Consider the following 9,337-nt stretch of genomic DNA (forward strand, 5'->3'; position numbering starts at 1 on the left):
GCAGTCTTGCGGGACTGCTATTGACACCGGGATTTGGAAGGAAGGCTCTAATGCTAACTACAAGGTGAGGCAGTGATTTTCGCTTTTGTATTTTTTTTTTAAGGGTGTATGCTTCTGTTTGGTTCGTTTAGTCTTCCTAGGTAGCCCACCTGGTTGCAGAGTCGCCTTGCCCATTGCTTCATTGCTGGGAATTACAAGCTGCCGTGCCTGGCCTCGGTGACGAAATTTGAAGTGTATTCTGAGCCCGGGTCAGGTAAGACATTTAAGGAGGCCCAAGGGAGAGCAGAAGGCAGCCAGGCCAAGGGAATGCAGAATACCAAAAGCCATGACGGGCGACCTACGAACCGTAAGGACCTACTGTGTTCAAAGAAAGGCAGCTCAGTGAGCATTTACAGAACACCAAGAATTTACCAGAACGTGGCCCCCTATTGTTCAGCAGCCCTGCCCTCTCCCCTTTTCTGGGAACTGAGCCTTCTTACTTCCTGCGCTGCCCCACCCCCACCACACATGGTTACCATAGGAACAACCAGGGTCCTACCATTGGACCGCACCCCTCTGTCCACAGTTGATTGGACTAGAGTGAACACCTCACCGAAGCTGGACCAATCAGAGGCCCGGGCCCTGGAGAATTGGGAAGGTTGGGACCCAGAAAGTGATTGAAGCTTTGCTTGCAGGGCTGGACAAGTTGGGTCGTTGGCTAGGCGGATGCTGGCAGCCAGCTTTTCAGTCGAATGAAGAGAAACGGTGAGAGGTGTTAATGAGGAAGACGCAAGATAGGAGTAATTGTGGGACCTGGTTCCTGGGCGCCCAAGACGTGGCTGCACCCCTGCCCTGGGGCTCTTCAGAACAAAGCCCGCTTTCTCTTTCAGTTGCATGCAGTGGGTTTCTGTGGATTGCAACACAAGTCTTAACGAATACCATGCCAAGTGCTGGGGCTTTATGGATGCATTGGTCTCTGCTCCCAAGAAGGTCATAAAACCAGCAGGAGGGCCAGACATACATAACTAAACATTAACCACGGGGAGGGGGGACGGGGGAGTGAGTGCTGTCATAAAAGGTCATTCAAAGCAGGAGATTGCCCAGGGATAAATGAAGATCACAGATGTAAAGGGGATTTGGAAAAGCCCAGCTGTGTAATTGGCATGTCATTATGAGAATCAATTGCATTTCCCCTTCCACTTAATCGGGAACGAAAGCACCTTCCTTTCCAAAAGATGCGGTCAGATAGTGCCTTTCAGGCTTCTCCTCTTTGGTAGTCCGCTTTCCCAAGGATTTGGGGAACGTCCGGCATCGGCCGGCCTTTGAGGTGAGCTGACAGGTTGTCGCCCTCTCTTCGCCGCCGCTTCCAGCAGCCTCTCCTTGACTCTGAAAAGGGAAGGCCGCTGACTCACTGAAAGAGGTGAATCACTGACTGAGAGCTCTGCGTGATTGACGCACCACCGTCCATTGCCTTGGAGCCTGGGGACTGTGACATTTATCTGGAGAGACAGGTGTGACTCTTGCCAGCTATCCAGTTTTCAAATCACAGAGACCTTTGCAGTGCTCACATAGTTAAAGAAAGAGCGAGGGCACCTTATTGAGATACGCCGGCCCTCCACCTTCTTCACACAGACACCTCTTGGTTCCGCCGAGCATCTCCAATCAGGACGGTGCTCAGGTACAGCAGATGCACCCTGACTTAGAGGAAGGGGACTCCGGTGTCCACCCGATGTCGATCCCAGGCACACTCTGCTGGTTGTCTGCCGTATGCGCTGCACGGTTTGGGCCATTTTATAAGCACGAACACATACACGCGCGTGCACACGTACACACAGGATCAGGCACCAGCTCACACAGCTGACCATTGGATTCCTGGGGACCCACATTGTGGAAGGACAGAACCAATTTGTGCAGTGGCCTCTGACTTTTTTTTTTTTTTTTTTTTCCAAGACAGGGTTTCTCTGTGTAACAGCCCTGGCTGCCCTTGAACTTGAAGACCAAGCTGGCCCCAGATTCACAAAGCTCCACCTGTCTCTGCCTCCTTAGTTCTGGCCCCTGCTGGAATTAATGGCATGTGTCACCATCATGTGGCGCATCCTCGGACTTCTGTAGGCATACTGGACTATGGCATGCATGTGAACACACGTCCACACACAGGAGCAGAAAATACATTCTTAAAGTCTTTAAAAACTGTCTACACTCAACACGCACACATTTCCCCCTCGCCATTATATCTTGAACAATCCAGTTTAGCAACCATTTACACAACATCTGCATTTATTAGGCATGATAAGTAATCAAAAAAATGGCTTATCGAGCCCTTTATATAGCCTGCGTTAAACCGCTTCTAGATTATGACACAGGGTCTTTTCTTGAACCAGGATCCTCATTTTCTCGGCTGTGCTGGGTTCCAGCACACCCCAGTGATTCCTGTCTCCTCTTCTGACAATGCTGAGGCTACAGAGGTGGTCAGTGGTCAAGACCACACCCTGCTTGCTACATGGGTGCTGGGACTGCTATGTGGGTGCTGGGATCCAAATTCAGGACCTTGTGGTTAAGCAGTCAGCGCTCTTAACTACTGGTCCATCTTTCCAGTCCTAGACGTGATCCCCCTGCCTCCCCCCCCCCCCGCCGCAATATCTTTTTTTTTTTTTTTTTTTTTTTTTTTTTTTAAATACTTATTTATTTATTATGTATACAATATTCTGTCTGTGTATATGTCTGCAAGCCAGAAGAGGGCACCAGACCTCATTACAGATGGTTGTGAGCCACCATGTGGTTGCCGGGAATTGAACTCAGGACCTTTGGAAGAGCAGGCAATGCTCTTAACCACTGAGCCATCTCTCCAGCCCCCCGCAATATCTTTGATTTCCAGTGGGTAGAATTATCAGACAGGGAAGCCAAGACTAAGAGGGGCTGGCTGTACTTCCCAGCAGAGGTAGTAAGATCAGTCTGACCTAATCAATTGATGTTAAAGCCAATTGATTTTGGTACAGGTGTCATCTAAAACTCTAAAGTTCAGGAATGCTTTCTTCTTAAGACTAATTCTGAAATTAGGGCATGACCCTCAGGAGTGTAGATTCTATAGCCACTATAGCATTGTGACTTTCTCAAGTTTTCGCTCCCGCTCGTGGGCTAATAACAAGCACTGTTGCAGTGCCTGGTTTCTCAGAGCACTTTCTCTCAGTTAACCTGCAAAATTGTTTATAACCCCAAAGCGTTCTGCAGTCCAGGTTCTTCCCAGACGTCCCTGCATAGCTCGGCCAGCTGTAGCGCCCTGGCTGCTGTGAGGCCTCTTCCTACCCGCTAGAGTGGCGCCACACTGTGGCACCATTTGGAATAGCATGCAGCACCACTAGATTGGGGTGGTATTTTTTTGTTTATTTGTTTGACTTGTGTTTTCCTCTGTGTGCCTGTGGAACTCAGGGACTGTATATGCTAGCAAGCAAACACTCCGTGGCTAAATGTCATTTTCACCCAGCCAGCTTTGAACTGCAGGAATCCTAGCTCAATTTTTTTGTTGTTGCATGACATTCCAATGATGGAGCATCATTTGAGGCTTTTTCCTTATATTTTTTTGAATGTATCCAAAGTCGATTGCTTAACTTCTAGCAAGGTTATAACCCCAGGCATTTCCTTCATAGCTTGACAATGTGAGTTCGCCCAACCCCAGCAAGAAGCGACATGCCATGTGGCTGTCAGGAGGAGCATGGAAAACATCTACTTCAGCAGGTTCTTGTCTTCAGCAGCAATAACAAGGACCTCCTATGCTGAGGGGGAATGTGCCTGAATTTGTAGTGTGTTCCTTCCATGACAAAAACAAGCCTCCCGCCTATGGCAGGCTTTTATTTGCCCGGGGGATGAACTTACTATGCATGAAACACACTTTGAGGAACCCTGGGGGCACAGCACACTCTCAGAGTGTGTTCAGCCCTTAGAACACACCTGGGTCCCATCCCCAGCACTACCTTTAAAAAAAGAGAAAGAAAAGACAGCATATTTTAAGTTTAAAAGAAAAAAAAGGTTGAAAGGGCAAGATGTTTCCCATGTATGCGTATCTTTCGGAATCACTGCACTTATCCCAATGCCTGTGTAAGACAGCTCTATGTCTTGTCTCCAGGATCCCTATGGATTGGGGCAGTGTCAGAGGTCTCAGGCGCTGGGCATATGATAGTGTTCTATCCCCCAGATGAAGCCACTGGGTGTACTGCCTTCTGAGGATCACTTACTAGGAGCTGCCCTGTCTCCATCGTTAGGAAAACACAGCACAGCCTCTCAGAATAAAAAGCCATTTGTGAGAAAATTCCCCTACTGTGTTGTAAGGAAGCCTTGGTCACCCAGTCTGTCCTGGCAGACAAAATCTTGGATGTTGGCACACGGAATGGCATGAGCTGACTCAGAGCCAATAGCTGGATGAGTGATGGGATGCACCTTCAGGGTCTTCTAGCTGAGGCCTGTGACGTCAGGCCACTGGCAAGCAACCCTGCTATGCCCCGGCTCGATCCTGACCCAAAGACACTGAACGATCCTAAATGACTGTATGCAAGTATGAGAGCGGTAGGTGAAGCAAGGTGCAGGGGATGTAGCCGAGCATCGGAGCGCTTGCCTAGCGTGCACAAGGCCCTGGGTTCAATCCGCACCGCTGCAACCAATAACCAAACACACAAGAATGGCACCGTGATGAAACAGGGGTGGCCAGACCAACGGGGGGGGGGGGGGGCGCTAACCCGGGCGTTTCAGTGGAGAGTCGGGAGCTGCGCTCTAGACAAGCTGCTCGACACTGTCACGTGCCCTCCTCTGAATCCATGGTTACCGACAGGAAGAATGCTGTCACCGCCCACCTCTACTGGGTGGCTGAACCGGGAGGGGAGAAAAAAGGTGACCTCAGCTCTGGAGGACAGCAGGGACCAACGTTGTTCCTGGAGGATGGGAACACCAGTCCCTTCAGCTGCCCTGCTCTAAGTTCAAGGGGACCAGGCAGTTGCCCAGGCTGGCCTTTTCTCCTGGGCGGCAGGCCTAGCCACTCCCTAAAAAGGAACCATCTGACCAAGCTTTAGAAGAAAAAAAAAGATGGCTTTTTTTGGTTTGTTTTTGTAATTCATCTCCTTTGTTTCATTTGCTTTATTTGTTCAGCCTCTGCAACATCACACAAATATGAAGTCTTCATTGGAGCAAAGCAGGAATATAACTTTTTTTTTTTTTTTTTTTTTGAGACAGGGTCTCTCTATGTAACCTTGGCTGACCTGGAACTGTCTACGTAGACCAGGCTGGCCTTGAACTCAGAGAGATCCCTCCTGCTCTGGCTGGTCTGGATCTACTCAATGTTCTGTGCAGTTTAGTGGGAATTAAACGACTATTACGACTACCGTTTGGGAAAGGTGGGTGCTTCTGTGTTCACGCCCTAATGGCTGATTGCTCTGGCTGGCATCCAGGGCTTGCTGTTTGCATGTACGTACTTCAAGGATGTATGTATTTCAGTGAACAATTTTACTTATTATTTTTGTTTCGAGACAGGGTTTCTCTGTGTAGCCCCAGCCATCCTGGAACTCACTCTGTAGACTGTCCACCTCTGTAGAGATCAGCCTGCTTCTGCCTCCCAAGTGTGGAGACTCAAGGCGTGCGCCACCACCGCTCTGTGACAGTGTGACAGTTCTTATCACATACTCAACTCCTTTCCCTACCATCTTACCTTACAGCTGTGCATGTGTGCCCTCCAAGACAAAAGATATCCTGCTATTAGTGTGCCAATTCGGTTTTTTTTTTTTTCCAACTTGACACAAGCTGGAGTCACCTAGGAAGAGGGACCCTCAATTGAGAAGATGCCCCCATCAGGCTGGCCAGTCTATGGGGGCATTTTCTAGACTGATGACTGACATGGGAAGACCCATCCCACTGTGGTGGGTGCCTCCCCTGGGCAGATGGTCCTGGAAAGTCAACTAGTAAAGCCACTGCCTTCTGTGGTTTCTGCTTCTGCCTCTGCTGCCCCTGACGCCGGACTGTGACCTATAAATAAGCCCTTCCCTCCCCAGATTGTGGCTGTGTTTGCCACAGCAGCAGGGAATTTAGGCCTCTTATTGGATCTTTTGTTTTTAGATTTATGTATATACATGTGTTTTGCCTGCACGTATGGTATGTCTACCACATGCAAGCCTGGTGCCCATGGAGGTCATAAGGCACTGGATCCCCCGGGAGCTGGAGTTATGGATGGATGTGAGCCACCCTGTGGGTGCTGGGAGACAAACCTAGGTCCCCCTGAAAAAGTAACAAGTGCCCTTAGTACCTGAGCCATCTCCCCAGCTCTGGGTTTAATTTCCCCCTAGTGTCCTTATGTGTTCAAGATCAGCTGCAGACTACCGTGCGACTGGAGTTACCACAACTCCTGCACTGCCTCTGGTCTGGGTTAGTTTTTCAGTACTTTTTTAAAAAGTCTCCAACTGGGCTTCTCTGGCGCAGTTGTCATCATTAGCCTGGGGTTCTGGCTTGGTCACATTGCTCTAGGGGTCCTCGCTGTATCACAGTGATGTCACTGATGTTAGTGCCAAGGTAGCACCTGCCAGGTCTTTCCAAGAAGTTACTGTTGTCCCTTTCCATATCTTTGTTCGTTTGTTTGTTTTGTTTTGTTTTTCAAGACAGGGTTTCTTTGTAGTTTCCGGAACCTGTCCAGGAACTAGACCAGGCTGGCCTTGAACCCACAGAGTGCTGGGATTAAAGGCGTGCGCCTCCTCCGCTGCCACACCACCACCACCACACCACCACGACCACCGCCTAGACTCCTTTTCAAATCTTCATTCTTAGACAGAAGCCACCAAGTAGAGCCTACACACAGAGGGCCAGGACCAGGATATACGTTGCTTCCTGGGGTGGTTTAAATGACAAATGCCCTCCATAGGCTCAGGCGTCTGCACACTTGTCCCCAGTTGGTGGCTCTTTTTGGAGGAATAGTATGGAACTTTGCTGGAGGAAGCATGCTCACGGGGAACCTACTCTGAGAGTTTGTAGCCTTGCCCTACTCCAGTTAGCTCTCTGGACTTCCTGAAGAACTAACTAGTCAGCTCCCTGGTCCAGCCTGCTGTCACGCCCTCCTTGCCCTCGTGGACTCTACCTCTGGAACTGCAGTACAAAACAAACAACACACTTTTTACTATAAACCGCTTCCGGCCAGCATAGTGTTTTATCACACACGCCCTAAAGGGTGAAGTAGCCACAGAAATTCTTCTGTAAGGATTTACCTGTTCTCCCTTCTCTATTTACATCAGCGGCAATGCACAGGTATTGACTTTGGGTTAGAACTAACACCCGGCTGTTTGCTCTGCCGCGGACACCGTGGGAAGGCTCTTCCGGAAGCCCCCCCCCCCAACTCCCCACCTTCCTTTCACTTCTTGAAGCATTTATTTAAACAAAAGAAATTCCCCTTCAAGTCCTAACACGTTAACACAGAATTTTAGTGCCCTTGTGGCTTTCTGTTTGTTGGTTTTTCAAGATAGGGTTTCTTTGTGTTGCCCTGGCTGTCCTGGAACCTCTGTCGACCAGGCTGACTTTGAACTCACAGAGAGCTGGCCTCTGCCTCCCAAGTGCTGGGATGAAAGGCGTGTGCCCCCACTGTCTGGCAGTGCCGTTGTGTTTTTGAAACACAACTGTTTAAAAAGGCATATGTGCTTTTATTATTTTTCAGCTTCATAAATATAAATCTTTTTTAATTTTCTCACTTATATATATTCACCAGATGCGTGCAGAGGAGAACAGCCGTCTGTGGGCTGGAGAGGTGGCTCAGCAGGGAAGGGGACTTGCTGATCTGGTTGACGACCCGCATTCATTCCCAGCATACACAAGGCAGCAAACAATCATGTGTAACTCCAGTTCCAGGGTTCCATGATTCTCTTCTGGCTTCTGTGGTCACACATACAAGCATGTAAGCAAGCATTTATACATTTAAATTTATTTATTTATTTTAAAGCAAAGCTCTCTGAAGTCAGACTGTGTCCCTCTCCTGGCACTGAATCTTCCTGTACCTTAAGCTTCCTGTCTGTAAAATAGAAACTGTCTTCGGATATATTCCTATGAGAAGTTAACAAGATAACATAAAACAGATTAAGATCAAGGACTCTGGGGACTGGAGAGATGGCTTAACCGTTAAGAGCACTTAACCTCTTGCAGAGGTTCTGGGTTCAGTTTCTGGCTCTCATGCTATGGTCTGCTGACTTGGTCTGTCACAAGACAAGCAAGCCCCGTCCACTCCCAACCCCTCCCTTCCTCTGAGGCAGCGGATCTCTGCCTCCTCCAGCCTGCCTGCTCTTTTTGTCCCTCTTCTGAAGACGTGGCTGCTGCCTCTCTCTCTTCGTCCCCCTTCTCCATTTTTGCCTTTCCCTTTTCCCTCCATAACCTACTAAGTAAACTCTATACCCAAACTCTCTCTGCATGGCATATCTGTTTGTCTCTTACTGACCACAGTCTCCCACCAAGGCCCTGGGTGACCCTCCGCTCGTTCCCACTAACTATATCTCTAACAACAACAGCTCATATGGTGACTCACAGCTTTCTGGGACTCCAGCCTTGGGAGCTCCATCTCGCCCTTTTCTGGCCTCCACAGGCGTTGCATAAATATGATGGATATATATCTGTACGCAAAGCTCTCATAAGATAAAAACAAGTCTTTATGAAAAAGGAAGAGCAAGGACTCTGCTAGTAGGCAGCCCGGAAGTAGATCCTGGTCCGTTGCTTTGATAGAAGACTGTTGCGCGGGGCAATCAGCAGGTGTGAAACATTGAAGCGCTGCTAAAAGCACTGCTAATAAGTTCTTTTTCTTTTACTGTGAGTATTCGTGTTGATGGGGCAATTTGACTCCTTAATCACCAGTTGCAGTCTTGCCCTCCCTGTCTTGGCTGTTTTGAGCTAAAGACTGTCAAATAGGCAGCCTGACTATCCTATGACATCATCACTGCTAAAGACTGTCAAATGGGGGCTGGAGAGATGGCTCAGAGGTTAAAAGCACTGACTGCTCTTCCAAAGGTCCTGAGTTCAATTCCCAGCAACCACATGGTGGCTCACAGCCATCTATAATGAGATCTGGTGCCCTCTTCTGGCATGCGAGCATACATGGAAGGAATGTTTTCTACATAATAAATAAATAAATCTTAAAAAAAAAAAGACTGTTGGCCGGTCGGTGGTGGTGCATGCCTTTAATCCCAGCAGAGGATTAAAGAGGATGGGAGGCAGAGGCAGGCAGATCTCTGTGAGTTCGAGGCCAGCCTGGTCTACAGAGCTAGTTCCAGGACAGGCTCAAAAAACCAAAAAAAAAAAAAAAATATATATATATAAAAAGACCCAATGCAGGGGAGGGGATTGGTTATATTATTATCTG

The sequence above is a fragment of the Alexandromys fortis genome, unplaced genomic scaffold (genome assembly GCF_014885135.2).
Source record: "Alexandromys fortis isolate MF-2015 unplaced genomic scaffold, M_Fortis_MF-2015_v1.1 scaffold_63, whole genome shotgun sequence".
Lineage (NCBI taxonomy): Eukaryota > Metazoa > Chordata > Mammalia > Rodentia > Cricetidae > Alexandromys > Alexandromys fortis.